The sequence below is a fragment of the Phyllobates terribilis genome, unplaced genomic scaffold (assembly GCF_046119375.1).
Source record: "Phyllobates terribilis strain yellow unplaced genomic scaffold, ASM4611937v1 Scaffold_5__5_contigs__length_657084704, whole genome shotgun sequence".
Classification (NCBI taxonomy): domain Eukaryota; kingdom Metazoa; phylum Chordata; class Amphibia; order Anura; family Dendrobatidae; genus Phyllobates; species Phyllobates terribilis.
The window spans coordinates 148,105,484-148,128,634 of NW_027362765.1; the positions used below are offsets into that span (position 1 = coordinate 148,105,484).

The following is a 23,151-nucleotide window of genomic DNA, read 5'->3' on the forward strand; positions in this document are numbered from 1 at the left end:
CGTTGTGGCTCGATTATGCCTTACAGTGAAGTATGGCGATGGCTCGGTGATATCTACAGTGAAGCATGATGGTTTCTCGGCGATGCATGGCAATGGCCCAGTGATGCACACAGTGAAGCATGGCTGTGTGCTCGGTGATGCCTATAGTGACACATGAAGGTGGTATTTAAAAAGCAAACCGTGCTTTTTTTCATCTTCAGTGCTGCAGCCAATCACTGAATTTGGCAGCACTGAATGGCTCGTACCGTCAACTGTAGCAGAACCACTTAGTCCAGATACTGTCTACAGCACTGGCAATTTGACGTCAGCGCTGCAGACAGTAACAGACTTTGGGGGCAGTGGCGGAGACTCTGCGCTGGACCCAGGGAGAGTGACTAAAGCGCAGTTGTTTTTCTAACAAACTGCAGCTGGCGGACAGGGGTTTTCCGAAACCAGAAAACCCCTTTAATTCACAATGTAAGGGAAGTGCAAGAATTTATTTAGCTAAAATATGGACATTTTTTCCTTTCCATATCTTGGCAAAATATCCTTGCGTGTAGATGACAGCCGAACAGTGCAATGTATTTAATCGTAGCCCGAGAAGAGCCGCTCTGAATTTCTTCGCATTTACACAATTAAAGTTGACCCAGTAACGGCTCTGCTCGTCTGCAGATTATACTGGAATCAATTGGATTTCCTGCTCCGAGTTTCCTTCACTTGCAGATGCCGAAGGCAAATGGCCACTCTGCCTGGCTGTAAAACCGCTACTGGCGCCATCTATATGCTCTTTGCTTTCTGTGATCCGGTGCCCACTGATAATTAAATACACTGACATCCCAGTGTGCTGTGTCATGTGTCGGCCCGCTTCACACATTACTGGGCAAACTCGCATGTAGGAAATACGGTTAATTGTTACTAAGAAGCGTCAAAGCCGCCGGCCTCTCTAGCTGCCAACGTCACGCCTGTGCTCCATTATATGCAGTAGGCAGACAGTGCCCCGCAGTCAGGCCCAGAGAAGTCTATCTGCCTCTGAGCAGAGGAGCCCCTATGAGAGGAGGCATAGGCAGACGCCAGCCCTTCGCCATTCATTATTTATGCCAAGCTGGCAGGGTGACTGTAATTACTGCGCAGTCGCTGTGCTCTCCTTGGCAGAAGGCTTTGAAATATTTACAAGGTAAACTTGCAGATCTTGAGAGGAACTTTGCCAAGTATGACATTTTTTCTCTTGTAATGCCTATTAATTGCTTTGGCAGTGGAGGAGTGGCAGAAAAGGTGATATTAGCAAGTCATTCACAAAACCGTAAAAGGGTTTTTAAGGGTTTGATGTCATTCCTGACATGTCTTAAGGAGGAATTTACTAGATCAGACCTTTTTGGAGCATGGTGCTGCTCCTCAGTTATTCTTCCTGGAAATGCCTGAATAAATTAACAACCGGGTGTTACCATTTCTCTTGTAAGTGCTGACTGTTTAAAGGGAATCTGCAGCATGATGTAGGCAAAGAGACCCTGAATCCAACGATATATCGCTTAGATTACTGGGTGCAGCCGTTCTCACAAAATCAGAGTTTTTACATTTAGCAATGAAGCAGAGCTGAGCAAGCTAATCCTGCCCTCACCAGGCTCTCTCTATAGACAGTGAGCTGCTTATCACAGAAGGGGGTGAAGTCAGACAGGACTCACAAGACCAGCTAGTCATAAGTTGATTAATCCTTCAGTCTCGAGTAAAAAACACAACACAGCCGGACATGTGACACATCGTTGAGTTCAGTGTTTTAACCCCTACCTCATGCTGTCCTCAGATTACATGGCAAAACCTGCTGACAGATTCACTTTAATAATACTTAAGAACTGGTGCTATGGACCTATGGAATCTGAACGCCCAATTGTGTTTATACAGTGCCAGGGGGAATGATAGAGGGATGACACAATGAAGAAAAGTGCATCAATTTTATTTATTAGAGAATAATTTTTTTTAAAGCGGACATGACAGGATCTGAGGAGTTCTTTGTAATGAAAAATATGAGCACCATGGTTACAATGGGAGTAAACGCAGTCCTAGGAATACCTGCACATCGGACATTTAGAGTGCTGTGTGCAACTTGTAGAGTCATTTTTGCGACACACTCACAGGGAAAGTATGATTTATTTAGAGAAACTTTATCACCAGGTTTTTGCTCTCCAGTCTGAGAGCAGCATAATGTAGAGACAGAGTTCCTCATTCCAGCGATGTGTCACTTACTGGGTACTTACTGTAGTTTCCTAAAAAGTGTGTTTTATCAGTAGAAGATTTTCACTGAGAAGACTAACAAACCTGCAGCAATGTACCCCTCCATATTCTTGACCTCTGTCTATTCCCCCCCACCACCACTAATTGGCACTGTACACAGTGCATAGGCAGAAAGCTACCAATCAGTTGTTGACGACAGGGTTATGAAGATATCATGAATATGGAGGACTACCTGGCAGCAGGTTTACAAGCCCTCCTAGAGATAAAACAGCACTTTTATCAAAACAGCAGCAAACAGCCCAGTAAGTGACACGTCGCTGGAATCAGGGTCTCTACCCCTTAGAGTATGCTGCTCTCAGATTAGGTGACAGATTCCTTGTGAAAGACCTCTTAATACAAATTGTGAACGGAGATAGACCAGTGTTTTTGTCCACATACAGCATGCATATTGTAGGGTGATATGCTGCCGACAACGATAATTTTCATACTGACGTGGTAGATGCGGTCAGATTTTTGCTGCTCGGGAGCAATTATTCCTATGAGCATAGGTTTACCGATTTATGATTTTGTGTAAATGGAGCTTTAGTCAGTTTGTGAGTGCACAAGTAAGGAGTCCTTGGGACACTTGTCTTGTCCCGAACTGATCCACGATGCAGATATGCACACAGACCCAGACATGGCCAACAGTTTGCTCCAAGAAAAGCCAGTTTAACCCAAAAATTGGCAATCTAACGCTGCTGTGCAAGAAAGATGTGGCATTTTATAAAAGAGATGTGTGTGCAGAATGGTGATCTCTTAGAAAAGGGAAAAATATTTTTCCCCCAGAAACCGCACCCACTATTATCTATAACCCCAGTCACCTAAATGGAGCAGAGCTGCAATTCCAGAAACAGCCTGTGGACAAAAGGGGTGCTATTCCTGGAATTCAAAAGACTCTCCATAAACCCCTTTTAAAGGGAATTTGTCAGCAGGTTTTTGCTATGCAATCGGAGGACCGCGTGAGGTAGCAGCTGAGACACAGATTGCAGGGATGTGTCACTTATTAGTCTGTGTGCTGTTGTTTTCATACATTGAAGGTTTTATCACCAGGAGATTAACACTCATCTCACTTGTGCCAAGTAGACAGACCACGCCTACTCCTGTGATAAGCAGCTCACTGTCGATATACAATGTACATAGAAAGCTGTGGTGTGGGGTGTGGGCGTCTGCAGCTTTCTCAGCTCTGCTGCATCTAAAAGCTCTGATTGTGTCACAACTGCTGCACCCAGTAAACTAAGTGATACATCGCTGGAATCAGGGTCTTTCCCTACATTATGTTGCTCTCAGATGAGGTAGCAAAAACCTGCTGACAGATTCCCTTTAAGGCTGCTTGAAGGAATCTGTGTTACTTTCTGTAGCCTGGAGATAGGACGTTCTTTTCTAAGAAGTCCCTGAATGTAGGGATGCTTCCAAATCCAGCAATTCCTCCTTGTCTCCTTGACATTTCAAGGACTTCTAGTGCAGCTGATGTCCAGGTACGATGGTCCGTCCTCGGGTACTCTGGGACGCTGCGTCCACCACAGTCATGTTCCCTCTGTACTTGGTAACGATGGTAAAAAAAAAAGTGCTGGGCCTGCAACATCCTTCTGTGAATAATTATTGGGCGAGACGCGCTGATTTATCCGCATTAATATCCCTGCTGTCCGTTAGACGTGCAGTGACGCCGGGCATAAATATATTGAATATGAATATTTATGAGCCTGCCACATCAGATTAGTTCTGATTTAAGGAGCTCTGAGCAGGCAGCAGCTGTAAGAGCGCTGCATATTCTGGCAGATAAAGCCTCCATGGGCCCCGCTGTCTGACCTATCGCCTGACCCCACACAACCTCTGGTCCCAATTCTTTCTCCTTCTTCAGTTTTGCCTTATTCTGACTTGACAGATTGAATACATTTCCTGCTACTTTTCCTCTCCCTGCAGGTATCTACAGAGCTATGAATTGCCTGGTAATTCCTACACTTATTAAAATGGATAAACGTACAATGAAGTTAATCTTGAAGATTACACGTAGCAATTATCATTACATTTCCAATGATTCGGAGCATTAGTAGGGTTCACCCAGATGGCCAAGCCATACTATGGGGCTCAGGGCTGCGTATAGTGCCGCCCTGTGCCAAAATACGGACAGATCCTCCTACTAGAAGCAAGGCATCTAGACTAAACTGGAGCAAAAAGATCCACAAGACCATTAGTAGCCCCTGGACCAGAGCCCTGCAATTTGCCTCTTACTTGCTGGCATCCTCAGCGCCTCTTCTGATTACTAGATGGGGCGTCGTGTATACATCACGTCACGATGATGACCAGGCCTACTAATTAGGAGAGGCATCGGGAAAGCCGCCAGGTAGAAGGAGATTCACAGCGCTGCGGTCCAGGTGCTTTGGGCTACCAACGTGGCCTCTGGACCAGGAACCTGCAAATCTTTTTGCTATTCTAAAAAGGTTTAGGCCTCATTAAGAAGTCCATTTTTGTTTACAGATAGAACATGTATCGTCTTTAATTTCTTCACATGTCCGTGATTTTTTGTGGATTTTGTGTCAATTTTTCATCCACGTCACTGATCTAGCAAAACTTGCCCATTTAAGTCAATGGATCCATGAAAAAACGGATAGCGCCCAGATGTCATCCAAGTGTCATCTGAGTACTGTCCATTCTTTATCGGGTAGGAGAAATGGACATGCGTGCCAAAAAATGGATGACTATAAAATCAAGCACACTGATGAAAAACGGTCCTTTTTTGCTGCATATGAGAAAAAGAAAAAAAAGATGTGAATGAGACTTTATTCAGACTTACTGATTGGCCCGTGGTTCTACCTGTGTGTCAAAATTGCAGCAATTTGCAGTAAAACCTAAGAAAATTGAGTCCGACCACTGCAAATAAATCCTGCATCGAAGCACGTGGTGTAAGTTTTCTGACCTTTGGATTCTATATGCGTTTTCATGAAATTGCAGCCACATGGAGGAATAGTGGGCCACTTAGTGGGAACAGAATAGTGGGAACTTTCCCACAGGGAAGAATTGTTGCAGGATTTTCTGGGACTGTCCCATTCATCTGAATAGGGCGTACAGAAATCCAGGCGCTTGCCATCAAAATGGCCCCATACATTGGACTCTCCATGCGGCTGGTGGCGAAACCAATCTTTTTCATTTCTCTACTAATACGATCAAATGAAAACAAAAAGGAGAAAGTAGTGGAGCTTTTGGGGCTAAAAAGTTCTTTTTTATTAGTGCAAAATATTAAAAAACATTGTTAAAATAAAGACAAACAGATAGATAAGTAATAGGAGAAAAAGGGACAAGCAATGAGTCAGAGGTGGATGAGCATGGGGAGGGGGAATGAGTGTATAAACCACTCCTTAACCCGTCACAAAAATATCCAACCAAACATCAGAAATCCAGGCCAAAACATTGCCAATTCTTACTTATTATGCAGTCAATGTGGTCCCAAAAACACCTATAAGAAATCCCCAACGCGCGTTTCGCTTGTTATACTATTGCTTTATCAAGGGGAGAATGTTTTGGTTTTTATTAATACGATCAAATATACACAGGGAATTGTACGTAGCAGATGCAATAATTGACATACGCTAAAGCCCTGTTTTTGAAAATCGTGGCAAAAAATGTATCACAATTGCATTGTGTGAACACCCTTTTATGACCAATCATTATTTGGTTGTATAGGTGGCTACACACAAGGCCTTGTGCAGAAGGAGCTCTCCTCATCACAGGCGAGAATTGAGCATCCGATTGATCCACAAATCCCTGAGGAATCTGGCAGCGGCTCACTCATGGAGAACATAGGCGAGCATGGTGGAGCGCTGTGCTGTATGGGGGACTTGGGACAGGGAGCCTTCGGCTGGACAATTATTCGGCTGATGGCCATCTAATATGTATGGGGGCCATTACTATGTTCACGTCCAAAAGTTGGTGTAAATATATACGAAAGACAAAATACACCAAGAGGCATGTGTCCAAATACTCCAAGCAATGTTTAGGGAAAACAAAACCTGGTCCCCCCCCCCCCCACCATCCAGGAAACCTTTCTCCTAAACTAAGACATTTGTGAATTTCTGAAATGTTGTAAATCTAGTCCACACTATGTTTATGCACAGTTGGTCAGGGCATGCTGGAAGTTGTAGTTATATCTTGACAACCTCTATAAATATGTGTATGATACGGATATTCTGCTTTATAGTTTGTTCCCTTGAGCCTTGTGTAGCTGAGTTCATGTAATGTTCAATTCCTCCAAAATATTTATGCAGTAATGTTTGATTAAAATATTTAATCTAGTATGAGAGGAGGTCATGTAAGGGGAACTGCTCTGGGGATAGACCCTCATACCTCCCAACCATCCTGGATACAGGGAATTGTCCCACTGTCCTGAGAGGTCAGGGGTATATCCCGGCTACATCTGTGTCTACACAGATACAGTAAAAATACAGTGATGGAGCAGGGAGCCATCAGATCCTTACTCTATGAAGAGCCTGAAGGCCCTGCAAGGACTTTCAGGTCACATGACATTCTATGGTCAGGGCAGGGTTCCTCAACTCCAGTCCTCAAGAGCCACCAACAGGTCATGTTTTCAGGATTACCTTAGTATTGCTCAGGTGATGGAATAATCATCTGTGTAATACTAAGGAAGTCCTGAAAGCCTGATTTGTTGGTGGGTCTTGAGGACTGGAGTTGGGGAACACGTGGTCTAGGGAATAGGAGCAGAGACCAGCTCAGTGAGAGGAGCAGGACACCAAGGCAAGTGGGATGCTTGTGTGAGGGCATAATAGTACCCACTACACAGTATGACAAACACACTATGTGGGGCATCATACTGTATGGTGGGGAACCTGGGGGGCATCGTACTGTATCGTGGGGACCCTGGGGAGGGGGCATCGTATTGTATCGTGGGGACACAGGGGGGGGGGGGGCATCATATTGTATGGTGGGGACCCTGGAGGAAGGGGGCATGGTACTGTATGGTCGGGACCCTGAGAGGGAATTTTACTGTATGGTGGGGACCCTGGGAGGGACATCATACTGTTTGGCGGGAACCCTGGGGGGAGGCATCGTACTGTTAGGTGGCGACCCTGGGGGCGACGTCATACTGTATGGCGGGGACCCTGGGGGGGGGGAGGCATCGTACTATGCAATGCGGACCCTGGGGGGGCGAGGCATCGTACTGTATGGCGGGGACCCTGGGAGGGACATCATACTGTTTGGCGGTGGCCCTGGGGGGAGGCATCGTACTGTGCAGTTGGGACCCTGGGGGCGGGAGACATCATACTGTATGGCGGGGACTCTGGGGGGAGGCATCGTACTGTGCAATGCGGACCCTGGGGGGGAAAGGCATCGTACTGTATGATGGGGACCCTGGGGGAGGAGGCATTGTACTGTATGGTGAGGATCCTGGGGGAGGAGGCATTGTACTGTATGGTGGGGACCCTGGGGGAGGAGGCCTCTTACTGTATTGTGGTGACTCTGGGGGGGAGGCATCGTTCTGTATGGGGACATTTATACTGCGGGACATGGTTAAAGGCTGTGGAGGAATTATTAGCAAGACTGCAAGAAGCTGCCAGTAATGTGGTACTGTCACACAGCCCTCATCTATGCTAATCAGATTTCTCTGTGATGCAATTAGCAAATGCTAACAAGAAGCCTCCACTCACAAGTAATCACATGCCTGACGAGGAGCCTTTATAAGCAGACCAGGCTCTCTGGAGGTCTTTGGGGTGATAATGTGAGACACTGGTGTGGTGGCACATAGAACATGTGATCTTCCGATGACTCATAGAAATTTGGTACAATAGTGCAACGGATTTTGAATCTACTTAATACATGTTCCTCCATTTCCTAATAGCTTTCATTAATGCTAATGATTAGAATTACAAGCTTATTGTTTGCCATTCTTTTTTAGAAGCGTGGAAGCTTTTATATCTTTCGTACTCCTCTTCCTTCCCCCTTTTTTTAAATTGAGGTCATGTTAATAACAAAGAATATACTATATATCTATATTATCGCCTGCTCGTGGTGTAAGCAGTTTTGAGGATTACGGTATATCCTATCGATATCAAATGTGTTTATCAGGTCCTTCAGCAATGCAGCGGTTACAAGCCGTATAATGAAGTTAAATGATGCCGTTGATTGGATTGAATATTGATTCCGTTCTCTAATTTGCTATCTCAACTTCATGCATTTGAAACAGCCAGTCTAGGAGAAACCCGGCAGAAAACACAGGTTGATCAGTTCTTTCTTAAGCCCCCGTCTCACATAGCGAGATCGCTAGCGAGATCGCTGCTGAGTCACGGTTTTGGTGACGCAACAGCGACCTCACCAGCGATGTCGCTATGTGTGACACTTTGCAGCGATCAGGCCCCTGCTGTGAGGTCGCTGATCGCTGCAAAATGTCCTGGACCATTTTTTGGTCTTTGCCCTCCCGCTGGTCAGCACACATCGCTGTGTGTGACCAGGGGGACCAGCGATCAGGCTGGCAACCATAATAAACAGCGGGCTACTTAGGGGCACACGCGCACTTAGTAACCCGCTGTTTATCATGGTTACCACTCTGCTACAGTGAGCGGTAACCTCCCGCTCACCGTAGCAGAGTAGTAACCATGATAAACAGCGGGTTACTAGGTGCGCGTGTGCCCCTAGTAACCCGCTTCAGCAGGCTGGTAACCAGGAGCAGGACATCGTGGAAAGATTCTTTCCACGATGTCGCTGCTCCCCTGATCGCTGGTGAGCCTGCCTGTTTGACATCTCACCAGCGACCACATAGCGACGCAGCAACGATCCCTGACAGGTCGCATCGTTGTCGGGATCGCTGTAGCATCGCTAAGTGTGACGGGGCCTTTAGTTTGTGGTTGGCAGAAGCCTCACCGATTATTCAAGGTCAAAGAGGGGGAGGCTCCTGCTGCAGGTAGTTGTCTTACAGCCGCACAGGACAGTGATGAGAAGGGGACACAGCTGAGAGGCGCACAGAAAATGTCTCTATATAGTCTTCAGTTTTAGGCTATGTTTACACATCATGGTTTTTTTATGCAAATTTTCAGCTGCGTTTTACAGTACCAGCAAAGTCTATGAGATTCCAGAAATCTAATGCACACATCATGTTTTTATTTTGTGCTTTGCATGATTTTTGGAAGATAGAGCATGTCACTTCTTTCAGCGTTTTTCAGCTCTTTTTCACCCATTGGAAGTAATGAGTGGTGAAAAAAAACGGACCAAAAACGCAGTTGACTTTTTTTCAGCATTTTTGATGGCAAAATAGAATGAGTTTTTTTTTTCTCTGAACTTTATATACATGCATAAAGAGACAAAAGGACAGTGAAAAAAATGCTGCAAAAAAACACACGCACCAAAAAATAAGCAAAACTGCAAGAAAAATCCTGAACAAACCTTCCTTGAGAGATCAGGATTTGCTGCAGATTTGTGATGCAAAAAAAAACCATGATGTGTGAATATAGCCTTAAGTGTATTATGAGACAGAGTATGGAAAAAGAGAATAATGGAAAAACTGCACAAATTATTTTTTAATTTTGTTCTTCGTTAAGTGTACCACTGGAACAAATTTTGTCTCAAAAGCTTAGTTTGTTGAGAAATCTATGATCATGTCCATTAAACCTGGATCTAGCAGTGTAATTTATTTGTACAATACCACATCTGAGTGGTTTATGTTGTTAGGCTCAGTTAACCTTGATGGTAATGGCTTCTGTCCCAGTTCCTGTTTGGTCTCCATCACTTATTCTTAGGCCACGTTCACTATTTTACATCAGTATTTGTAAACCATAGTCAGGAGGGGAAAAGTCAGAAGAAAAGTATAATAGAAACACGTCACCACTTCTGTATTTATCACCCACTCCTGGTATTGGCTTTCAAATACTGATGGAAAATACTGACCAAAAACTGAATGTGGCCTGGTAAGAATAGTGTAGTAATTGGTGGATCAGTGAGGTCAGCTGGTCGATGTTTGGATCTATACAATGACAGTCACGATGCCAGCACTAATTGATCCAAACTCTGCAAACATGCAGAAGTATTGAGTATAAGGCTATGTTCACATGTCCAAGAGTAATTTTTCATTTTTTTGGATACATTTGGGGATCCTAAATTTTTAAGTCTAGGATCCATTAGTTTGAATAGCTTTCATTTTCCTTCTTTCCTGCTGCTATCTGTTTTTAAAACTTTTTTTTTTAGTTGGGTCAAAAAATTTCTTTTGCATAACTTTTTTTTTCTGCAATAATAACGGATAGTGATTTGGTTCTGTTTTTTTTTTTTTTTTTTTTTTTTAATCATCGAAGTTTATGGTAAACAAATTATTACAGACGATCGTCCTTTAACAGATCTGGTTTTTAGCGCTGCCCATGCCCTGAATACTGGAGGCGATTAGGGGGATCTCTAGAAGAAAACAGATGCAAAGCCAAAACCAAAGTGGAACTTAAACTTTTTTTTTTTTTTTTTAAGTTGGATCCATTCAATAGCTGAAACTTTGATTTCCGTTTTGCATCCGTTTTTGCTCTGTATCCAATACGTTATTTTTTTTTTTTAATACTGGATCCAGTACAAATGGAGGTCACATATTCCGCAGCTTATAAAGGTGTCATTTAGCTTCTGTAGAAATAAAATAAAAAAAAACAAAATGAAAATTTTCAAGGTCAACAAGTCTCCACCAGCTTTACATGATTTACTGATGGTGCGAGCTGTCTACATAATACAGTCCTCGTGGGCACCGTGCTGTGTATTGACCCCTACTACTGTTACACCCAGCGTTAGTGTAGACATGATGGAGTAAGTGTCATGGGATTCAGGGACCCTCCCCTCATTTGTCTGTCACAGATTTATGTAAGCTGCATCCAGTCCCTCTAAATAGATGGATCTTGTGGATAATGGCATCTGTTCTGCAGACCCTTAGCTCTATGTAGCCGGCTAATGTGCCTTTAAGCTATTCATCATTGAATGTATTAAACTTCAAAACATGTGAGTGGTGTTCAATTTTATGCTCCTCAGAAGATTACAGCAGGCAGAGAATGCGGGGTTTGAAGTATCTTTCTGTCCATGAATGAGCTTTCCTTAAGAACTTCCCAAAAAGACCTTTCGTCCTTCCCCCGATATCTGGTTGAATGACTCTAATGGGCCGTATGGGTTAAAATAATTTTCGTATCAGTGATCAACCATCATCTGGGCAAAGTGCTTTCACTAATTCTGCAGTTCCCAGTGGTTCTATCTCCCCAGAGCTGTATATAGTCTAAAAAAAAAAAAAAAATCATTCCATATTTGGGTGGGTTCACATATTTTTTTTAATCGTGTGGTTATGCAACAATTTTGCACAAATTGCTGCAGAAATGTGCACACAAAATGGTAACTCACCCTACAGGTCTCCATACTTAGTTAGGTTCAAGTGACTTTAATCTACTAACTGATGTGTTTGGGAGGACCCCGACAGATATCATGGAAGAAGAGCGAGATTGGGCAGTCTGAATTTGCGCCTGATCCTTTTATCATCAGGGAAGAAAAAACACTGGCAGAGAGGTTTGGCAGCGGCTTTCTCCTTTCTCCTCATTGAAAATTCATCAGCGGATTGTTGGTGTATGCGGGAATCATATAAACCAGCTCTTATTAAACTATGAGGGATGGCCCCACCAGTGAGGCAACCCTTAGGCCATGGCCCCGCTATCCGTATTTGGTCAGTATTCGGTCAGTATTTTTTCACAGGAGTAGGAGCAAAAACCAGGTGAGGAACAATCAGAGAAAAGGTATAATAGAAACAAGTCACCAATTCTGCATTTATCACACACTCCTGGTTTTGGCTCCCACTCCTGAGAAAAAATACAGACTGAATACTGACCAAATACTGATAGTGGGGCCGTGGCCTTAGTTGTTGGTGCGGCTCACTTGGCAGTCAGTTTTCTCAGAAGTGATTGCAAGCTGCATTGCACAGTGCTTTTCTGGCTGCGGAAATCTCTACTTTAGCAACATGAATTATTTTGTACTACTTTTAATGTTTTGTAAGGCGTTCAAGAAATAAATTGAGCAATATTTTTTATTTTGGTAAAACCTGGCACTAGAGATGGTGGGAATCAATTGGCAGAACCCGCTCCCTCAGCCACGTCAGTTGTTTGTGGCCTCTGAATAGAAGTCCTACAAAACCACCTCTTATCTGACGACATCCCCGGGTCCTTAGTGATTAGCCGACCTGGCACGACGTCTTTGTTGCAGTGTGACACACATATGACATCTCGCCAAGCCGGATAATCAAAAGAAGAGCAGCAAATGCCGGGAAGGAGCAGGAGTTTCTCAGGGTTCCCATCGTTACCTCAGTAATTTGTGTCCTCTTGACCGGATCCTGTGAAACGATTTGCACCATCTTTACCTGGCACCACTACTGGTGCAGCCCAGGCAACATCTTGGGCTCTCCTGTACAGCCTCAGAAGAAAATAGTTGAGGACCCCAAATTTGACCAGATATGCGGTCGTTGGCTGATGTGTACAGGTTCTCCTGAGCAGAAGAGTTGTTTTTAGGCTATGCTTCATCTCTAGATTGTCTATTATATATGTGGGAATGTTTCCTATCGATCTGAAATCTGCAGCTCTTGGCCGGAGCCGTGGATACGTATCCTATGAATATTAAATGCTGCAATGTGATGATGGCTGCAGATTCAGGTGTCTGGGTATTATGATAATTTGTTTTCATTGATTTACTTATGTTATGTTTGAGCACCCAAGTACATGCCCAGTAATGGCCTTCTATGCAGAAGACATAGCTCTACATCTCCGTACATGTAGAGTCTGAGCCACGGAGCTGTATGACACCACCATCGCTGAGGTCTTTGTTCTCTCCACGCGGCCAATGTGCAAGTCACTTCCTGTCTATGGCAGTCTCCTCCTCGGGTTCAATGTTACGTATTGTTCAGCCGCTATGTGAGCAGAGCTGTAAGTTGCGTAAAACCTCACCTCATCTTCGCCTCGGGATAAGGTGACAGAACACGAAAGGAGGGAGGAAAGAGAGGACTCTTTGTTTCCTCCACAGACCTTCTACAAACTGCTTAGTCACTCGCTGCAGGCTCGGGATTAGTTTATATGGTTCCGTTAAGCTCGTCTCGTTCTCATTTCTTTGTGGTCCTTGTCGTTCCAGGAAAAGGGGTTGTCGCTGCCTGCCGACAAGCTGATCTTGCATAAAAAAATGGAATAGGGTTTCCAGCAATCAGGCTGCAAGGCTTTACACCACCTCTGGGTCTGCAGTGGTCTGGAATACATCCAGGTCTATTAAGCAGCGCAGGTAGAAAGTTAGGAAGCCAGAGATGCCTGCAGAATAAAATCAGCAGAAACCTGAACCTAGAACATGTTGTATCATCTGTGACCACATACGTCGTCGAAGAGCCTTTATCCCTTATACCGTGCGGATTGTCTCATTGTGTCACTTACATAGATGAAGGAAAGTGAGGTGTGAGCTTTTAAGTCTGTTCTCACATCATATTTCACCGCTGAATCACTTTTGAAATTGTGTAAAAAGAAACCATCTCCAATCTCAGCTTAGCTTGCATTGTTCTTCTAATAAAATCTCTTCATTTAATTACCTATAGGCTCCGTTGGAGAGCAGAGACCATTTGTGATAGACCATAAAATGTTTTGGCAGGCGTTGGTTGTATTGATTGAGAGGTATGAATGATAGGTTTACATATACTACTCTCCTACTACTGGTTTTGTACATAGGGATCTAAGTTATTATTGAGCGCAATCGGGCGTAACGAAGATCAGGGGCGTAACTAAAAAGGGTGCTAGTGGGGCCCTTCAACGCCAATTCACCTGGAAATGTGTCCCCGGATGCACATTCAGGTGAAATATATTGCAACGCAGGGACCTGCCTGGTCCCTGCACTGCAATACATGCCACTGGTCAATCAGGGGCTGGAATGGCAGTGAAATCATGTGCTGCCAGTAAGGGTATGCCAGAATGGGGGAATGGGGGGGGGGCGTTATACTAGGATGGGAACATACCAGTAAGGGGCCTAGGATTGGGGAGATTCTTACAGGAAGGAGCCAATACGGGGAACTTTACTACATGGGGAGTGAACACGTATGTCGTTACAGGATCTTGAACGCTACAAGGGCCCATACATCTGACAAAAATGCAGGTGGGTGCTCAGGTCCAAATTTTCTCCAGGGCTCATCGAACTCTAGTTACGCCACTGCTGAAGATATTTAACCCTCAACTGGTGAGGTGGGGTTTTTGTCACGCAACTGGTGATGTGGGGTTTCCTATACCCCAGTGTTTAGAAATCTCTTCTTGTTACAGAAAATGCAAAGATCACGTTTGTTTTAATCGTTTTCTTATTGGCGATTGATTACACATGAGTATAACAAATTTTTGACACCCACAAATGGATGGAAGCTAGTGAGACGCTTATCCTCATACCAGTATTTTTCAATGAATGGCAGCCGAACAAAAATTCCCTGGGGTGTGGCAAACCCCACCTCACCAGTTGAGGGTTAAACATATGCCCCCATGGTATGCAAATTGAGCAGATAAATTCTGCTGCAGTTTTTGTAGTAAATTCAATGCAAAATCTGCATGAGTTACATGGGAATTTGTCACAGACTTTATTGCAGACTTGCCTTATGCATTACAAAGGGTGAAATCTCCAAAAAAAAAATATCTGCAGTACATGGATGAAATTACAGTTCTACTTTTCTGGCACGACTCAGCAGATTTTTCACTATATTTAGCCCAAGCTATCACTCTCTAGACCAGTGTTTCCCAAACTCCAGTCCTCACGTCCCCCAACAGATCATGCCTTCAAGATTTCCATCCACAGGTGATGGAATTATTATCAAGGAATCAGAAATTGCCACAGGTTCTTTCACCTGTGAAGTACTAAGGAAATCCAGAAAAAATGTGTTTGGGGACGTGAGGACTGGAGTTTGGGAAACACTGCTCTGGAACATCTTTTTTGGAAACATCATTATAAATGCTCTCTAAAGTCATCATTTTTTAGTCTGTTGCATTGTATGTAGCTAATTATTTTCATTACTCACAATTACTAATCGAGACCTGCAGATACGCTTAAAGGGGTTGTCTCCTCTTAAATAGGTAAAACTGCAAAGTGCGTGTAAAAAAAATCAAGCAAAGTTGCAATTTAATTTGTTTTAAAGATTCTCGAGAACTTATGAATTTTTAATTTTATAGTGTACTGCTTGTTACCTAGCTTGCCAGCTGTCTATCACAGGTGGCCGGTTTCTAAGGCAAGGAGTGCGCACTTGCTAGCCTTTTGCAATACAGCTTGCAAGCGCTGCACTGAAGCTGGCTGGATCCGGCCTCCTTCAGTGACCCTGTGCCCTTCTGATGCTCTGCTACAGAGGCATAACTGCCTCTGCTTTGCAACATTGGAGAACGCAGAGTTCTGGCCAGTGTCTCAACCATGCAATTGGTCCAAACTGTCAATCTTCAGGAGTGCACTGTTACAAGCAGGAGGCAGGGGAGCACTGTGATTCTGAAGAGAGAAGATGAAAGAAACCCACAGGATGTAAAATTTAACACAAATAAATGCCAAACTTTTGCCAGAAGTATCCCCATATTTAGGGTCACTTTTGTTGGGTTCTTTGGGTATTATATACAGTAATTGTCCCATAAGCATATACCTCTACAGAATGACCTACATCATGCACCGTAGCTACTGTGTGATGAGAATTTCCCGCTGTTCACACAATGGGCCGCATTTATAGGGAAGTGTATAAATAGCACTGAATTCTCCGGATTTATTCTGGTCTGCTCCATACCTTTCCAGATCCGCTCATATGTAAAGAATAGTCATGCAACCAAAGGGAAGCTCACACCTAGTAATGGATTGCCTTGTAAATGGCAAAGTGTCAATCCTACGGGGCTTATCTCATGTTCACCCACTGACATTATGGATTAGGGGGAGAACGGTTTCAGGTGATTGAAGTCACTTGGACAATAAATGTGACTGGAGAGCACACAAATAATATCCCATCGTACCGGGCTGTCATTATCGTAGAGCCGCTCAGAAGCGCACGGTGTTTAGTTGCTCTGGTTTATGATGGATTTGTGCACTTAAAAGCATATTGGGTGAGAGGCCCGATGGTAAAGGCACATGCGAGATCTGTACTTTATAGTGTTAAATGCCTATTGCCACTCGGTCTGTCCTGAGAAGACTCGGGTGATGAAAAGGATTACACTTCATATCATTCTGCTCCTTAAAGAGAACTGGCAGGCTCCAAGAAAACACATCAAAGTGGAGCAAGAGAGCAAATTAGTGACAGTTTAGTAATGAATAAATAATGGTTGTGCTGCCTCGCAAGCACTGATGCTGGAGAAGTGCTCCTAACAAGAGTGAAAAGCGTGCAGACCGACTGGGCAAGCGAGTATACAGCCAGCAGCCCACCCAGGGTGCCATTACCCCAACTGCACTACATGGATATAGATATTGGCCAACTAGCTACTATAAAACGAATAAAGACCTTTTATTTAATGTCATTTCTAGGTCGGTAAAGAAATATACTGCACTACAGCCATAATTCAGTTGTGGATTTTACGGCAGGTCTTTTAGCAAATTACTGCAGCAGTGACCCAACTTTTAGAAAGAGGTATTGTTAATTATAATGCCGAGTATGTGCCTCCTTCTCCCAATCAACCATTATACACCTTTATGTATGTACATATGTTTTCTGCTTTATCACTAGGTGCGCACAATTTGAGAACTTAGCTGACTTTCCAGTCCAGTAACTGAAACCAGTGCACTTTTTTTAAAATCTACAAGGCTATATGATGTATCACCACGTCAAGCCTCCTTCCCATTCCTAAAATAGAAAAAATGAGGACCTGTCCCCCAGTACTGAAGACACATGGGCAAAACGTCATCTGCTAAAGGGATTTTATTCTACTAACCAAAAAGATTCCTTAAAAATCGCATATAAAAACATTCTCCAGGTCAGTTCACCAACTTGAAGTTTCACCTGTCAGCTTCTTCTTGGGGCTTGCCGGGAAAAGGCGAAACTCTAACATTGCATAGAAGAAAGGTCACTTATCCAGTTCAAAGAAATGTTTTTGTAAGAATAAAATCTATTTTGTGAAAGGAATTTTTCCACGCGTTTCCACTACTGAAGCGAATGTCCTCATCTAGTCTGTTTCAGAATGGAAAGTAAGACAGGTGTGATGATCCTTCTATTGGTTCTGTAGATTTTTAAAAACTGCTACCTGTGCAGAGTGGAATCTCAACATCAAGTGGTCTTTTATGTTTCTGGTCTGAAAAATAGTTTCTTGTATTTATCTAAATATCATTGTTTTTTGTCTCACCAGCTGTTCAGTGTTTTCAGCAAGGAGGACTTTATTGTGATAAGTGGTTTATTCTGTAGCAGTGTTCGGGTTTTATTTGTATTTGCTTTGTGTATTAGATGTTTTCTCTGTATTAAGCACAGGGCTATGCATGTCTTCCATAATTTAACTATTTACATCTGTTCTTCGATTTACAGTCTTTAGCTGTTGCAGAACTACAACTCCCAGAAAGCTGCTGCTCTCAAGGCATCCGAATAGTTGGGATTTTGTAGCAGGTCGGAGACCACTATATAAAATGCTATACTTTAGTTTTATAACATGTATTTCTGCACATATGGATGACTCTTGAGATGGCTATTATACCCTTATTAAGAGTTGGAGTTGATCTTTTCTGACTCCCATTTAGTAAACCTTTTGTATGCTGTGTAGGGTTTATCGTGTTCGTTCTGGTAGGCAGCTGCCATGATCCCTAATCCAGACTCTGAGCATGAACCTTTCATTCTATATACTTTCTTAGAAATGTTTCCTGTATTTATCTGACAATTTTCTGTCTCCTTCCTTCCTTTGGTTTCTTCCATGATGCATTGTATGAAGTCTTTCCTGCTTTTTATCCATCAGTTTATACAGTGTATAGACCCCATGTCAGATAAAGGCTCCTTGGGCAAAGCATATAATAGTCACCCAGTCCTAGTGTCAGCAGTCTTTACAGACAAGTGTATAATTTGTATTGCTGCTTTTACCTAACCAGACATTAAAGGGAGTCTGTGCTTGGTTTGAACAGTCATTTTATGGTAACAGTCACCCTGAGCCTTCTTGTAAAGCCTGAACAGCTGAGTGCACTTTCCCACTTTCTTGTTTTCCATCTGTTTCCGATTTTCTTTTTCTTGATTAACAGTTTTGGCTTTACATAAGCTAGAGAAGGGTGGAGAGAAATGCAAAACAAGTCATTGGAATTGTCACTGAACTGTTTGGCCACTCCAAGGTGATCTGAGCTTCTGTACTTGGGTTTGAGCATCATTTTGTGTTGACAGACTTTCCTTAATGTTTGGTTAGTCCTTTTAAATTATATGCTGGTCTGCAGGGTCTGCTTATATCAAATTTGTATGGTGAGGTTGCCTAAGGTAACTTCTCCACATCGCAGATAGGTGCAGGAGCTATTACATGCCTAAGGTAGCTAATCCGCATGTCAGATAGGTGCAGGAGTGATTACATTCCTAAGGTAGCTCGTCCACACGGCAGATAGGTGCAGGAGCTGCCTGCTACTACACGTCTAATGTTGCTTATCCACATGGCGGACGGATAGGTGTAGTTGCTGCCTGCTATTAAATGTCTAAGGTAGCTCGTCCACATGGTGGATAAGTGCAGGAGCTATTGCATGCTTAAGGTAGCTCATCCGCATGGCAGATAAGTGCAAGAGCTGCCTGCTATTACACTATTTTGATCAGTAAATAGACCAGACTAGCACATGTTTCAACTTTTATCAGTACAAATCACCGGTTCATGTGGAAAATCACTCTTGTGCATGTCTTCATTAACTATCATTAGTCAGTGTGCTTTCCATGTGCAGTCCATTGCATTCCTAGTGAGCACGCTGACCAAAAATATGGGCGTCTGAACAAGGTCTAATTGACACATCCATTTATTTTCCACATGCTATGATTTTTTTTTTTTTAAACGGGTGACACATTTTTATTTTTTTGTGTATCCCCTTCTCTATTGAATGGGTCCACGTTTCAAGCAAACAGCACACATGTCCATGTTGCTTCCGTGTGCTGCCTGTCTGAACCACGGATATATGAATAAAACCTAACAACCCCCTGCAAATAAGGATCAAGGTTTTTATAGCGAACTCCCTGGTGCATAGATGGAATCTGGAAGGAGTTGTCATAGAAATTGTATTCCATATATCCTATAACGCATCTGATCATCATCGGAAGAGGGATCTTCTCAGGAATTATGGGAAATGTTTTGTGAAAGATCATTCAAAGATCTATTCTTCACTCCCCCATACACAGGAACGATCGGCCAAGGTTTCCTGTCTTCTGCTGCTAGAATCAAGGGTTAGGCGATTGACCTCCAACCAGCGATCCCTGATGTAATCTATCAGTAGGCAGTTTCGAGATCCCCATACATATTAGATAGTGGGTCGATCCTGAATTTTGAATGATAAAATATATTATTAGAATGTCTCTCCTGCAATCCTAACTCTGCTTGGTAAAAAGCTAGAAGGGTATATTTTTGTATCTCCAAAAAAATGTTGTCTCCCACCCCAGCAACAGGAACATGTTACATTCATACATGTTTTATGCAGTTGTCGGGCTTTAATACTGTTTGCATGTAAACAGAGCAGACACCGTGTTTTCGACAAGTCTCAAGGTTACCCAGGACATGGCTGGGGATTCGGTATGCAAAGAAATAGCCAGTTGTTTAATTTTTAAGTATGTGACCTCAGTGCTCTTTACTCTCCTGGGAGACGTTCGCTCCCCGTCTGCGCCTCCTTTCTTTTAAACAGCACTCTGCAATTTTGTACTAAAAGTACAGAGCAAGACCCAGCGCGTAACACTGAATGGATTCATTTCATGAATATGCAGTCATAGAAATTCCAGACTAAATGTATTCACTGCAGAACACCAGCATTAGCATTTCTCCAGTTTTTTTATGGTTTGGTAGAATTGTGGGGGTTTTAAAGAACTGTAATTTTTGCACATTTGAATTAGATTTCCATGCACTGCTCATTTTATCAGTTAGTGACTTGAGAACTAAAGGCACCCAAACACACAAAATGAATATCGGCCAAACATGTCTACTATGGCGGGATGAGTCAACCATCTTCTGGTACCATCTATTAGTACAGTCAGAAGGGATAGCTGTTGGCCAAATATTTTTTTGGCTGACTACTATCCAAGGTGTAGGGCTGACTGCTCTCTCTTGATCTCCCAAACACATGCACCCTCGGCTCTGCATGTGTGCTCAATATATAGAGCGGAGTAATCGTGCATTTACACCAGTAATCAGCATTGGATCATTCATGTGGACGCTTGTTCCCAATTATCTGCTGGTGTAAACATACCTGTGGTCACCCAACGAATTGACAAAACTGTTGTTGGGTGGTTTGATTTGTTTTAGGGACGGTCAAAGGCAGATCACCACCCTGTGTAAGCAGATGTCATGCTGATAACATAACACAGTACAGGGACACAACATCATTGTTCATAGGCCTGTGTAAACGGCTGCTGTGATCGGCGCTCTTTAATGGTGCATTGACAAATCGTCACATCTAAATGTACCAAAAGGTGCTGCCAGACTCGCCCCTGGCAGCAGCTCATTCACCAGAGAACTAATGGATTTGCCAATTGAAACAACTGCCTGCTCCTCATCTTACCGACATCTGTCGTTGGGGTAGAAATCAAAGGCCCCTATAAGCATTAAATGGTCAGCCGGTACTGGCGAGTTCGACAGGTTCAACCTGTATAACCTTGTAGGAAACTTGTCATCATGTTTTGACATATAGTTATATAGGATTTTCTTCCCCCAATAAAAATTGTTTTTCTTTTGTAGAGGTCTGACATGTCAGTCATGAGAAATCATGTGTAAAAGCCACATGCAAATCAGGATGAAAGTGCACTGAGGGCGTGTCTATGCACTTGAGCTGTTTTTCCCCCCAGTGTATCTTCCCCCTGTGCATTTTGATCCTGATATTCATATGGCTTCTAATTTAGATTTGCGTCTACAAAAAGAAATATATCATTTTTATTTGGGGACAAGCATCTATACAGACATTACTAGTTTCATCTGTAAAAAAAACATGCCGACAGTTTCCCCTTAAAGGAGTATTCCTATCTCAAAGAACCTATCCCAATATGCAGTCGGTGTAATAATAATAGCGAATACCTCCAATTAGAAATGTAGTATATCGTTTTTTTTAAGATTCGCTATGCTGCTTTACCCCATGTGTAGGGCATTGCAGTAGCTTAGTCACATAGTGACAGTTAGCGGTTAGTGGTAGTATCCATGGATACCTAAACTACTGCAATGCCCTGCACATGGGGTAAACAGCATAGCGAATCTTAAAAAAAACTATATACTACATTTCTAATTGGAGGTACTCGCTAAAGTTATTATTACAAATACTACATATTGGGATAGGATTTTGAAGATGGGAAATACCCCTTTAAGGAAAATACTCACTCCTTTTTTTCATATTTCATAGAAGTCACAGTGGAAAGTTATGTTTTCCTCTCTTTTAAATATATTCCGATCAGCCCGGTCCAGCTTGTCTTGTGCTAACTATTTTTTTGTCATTAAACAACATATCTGGTAATGAGCAGTCTCGTCCAGATCAAGTGTAGTAATTCCTAGCTGAATTGTACTTCTGTCCCAAAAAAAGGAAACACAAGAAACTGCTTCGTTAGTGTGGTTTGGAGCTTTGTTGCACCCACTGGCAGCACTACAGCTTAAGCTGGCCATAAGCTCATTTGGCCGTCAACTACGTCTCCGACTCCCCGCCATCGTTTGTACAAGGCTTAATGTTCATGGGACAGCAGAGAAATTGAAATTGCCTATCCTTTATCTCCCTCCCGACACATAATATTGCGGGAGATAAAGGTCAGAAAGTTTGAGTCGGAAAGACCCCATGTTGGCTGATATGGCATATGTGGGCCTTTAGTGACTGCAGCTCTTATCTCACGGCATAGTGACTGCAGCTTTTATTTCAAGGCATGAGACTTCCTGAAAGTATGAAACATACGTGATCGCTGTGGCAAAAATAAACCTAGGTATTGCATAAGTGGTAGTCATCCCTGGACTCCTGGTGCCTGAGGTTGCCCCATGGGCCATCAATATCATAAATGGCACGTAATAGGTGAGCTGTCCTGCTTGATTTCGTAGCTTCTTGTGACGCCTCTGCTATTCTTCGGTCAGATCCTGCCAGGTTCAGTCAGATTTAGACACTATATAGAATATGATTGCTGAAGGGCATGTCACCGAATCTCGCCATTCCTCTAGTAGTCTTTCCAGTCTTCGTAGACACAGAGGAAACTGCAGCAGAATAGATTAGGCAGACTGCACTGCAGAGTTTCTGTGTACAGCCATGATCTCACGCTATCAATCAGCGCTCGCCCCACCGCCAGGCACACTCTTAAGTTTATCGCTGCTGTTTTTTTGCAAAGAAAACGGCATTAAACTTTTTTTTTATTATTATTACTGAGCAGTATATTAACCATTTGCCTCATGGATACAACTATTTTTCCTGATTTTTGTCTGTCTGATCGCTAATCGCTGCCCAGTCCAAGTAAATTATTAGCTTTTTGTTTGGTATTGAAGTTTTGTGCATACAGGTTGTGGACTGGATTACTTTATGGCTTAAACAACTTTGTGATGACCTAGCAGGACGAATGACTCCAATGAGTGGACAACCGGGCTAATGTTTCATACCTGGTCAGTGGTCTTCATGGTCTGATCTCTTGCTCGGTGCCCTTGGTCTTGATCTAAAAGATGAGGTTGTATATTGTTTCAATCAAGCCAGGAAGCACGCTGTCTATTTCATATACCGGTTAGGGAGTCTCATCATTCGCTTCTTGTTTGCTGAAGTTGTTCTTGACCTGAATCTTCAATGGTGCTAGCTAATAGATCA

At 43.1% G+C, this 23,151-nt stretch overlaps 1 protein-coding gene across 8 annotated transcripts in view; it reads left to right on the forward strand.

Annotated features, from left to right (window-relative positions):
* The window catches only part of TANC2 (tetratricopeptide repeat, ankyrin repeat and coiled-coil containing 2), a 483,567-nt gene that overhangs the window by 292,401 nt on the left and 168,015 nt on the right, over nt 1-23,151 (forward strand). The window lies entirely within an intron of this gene.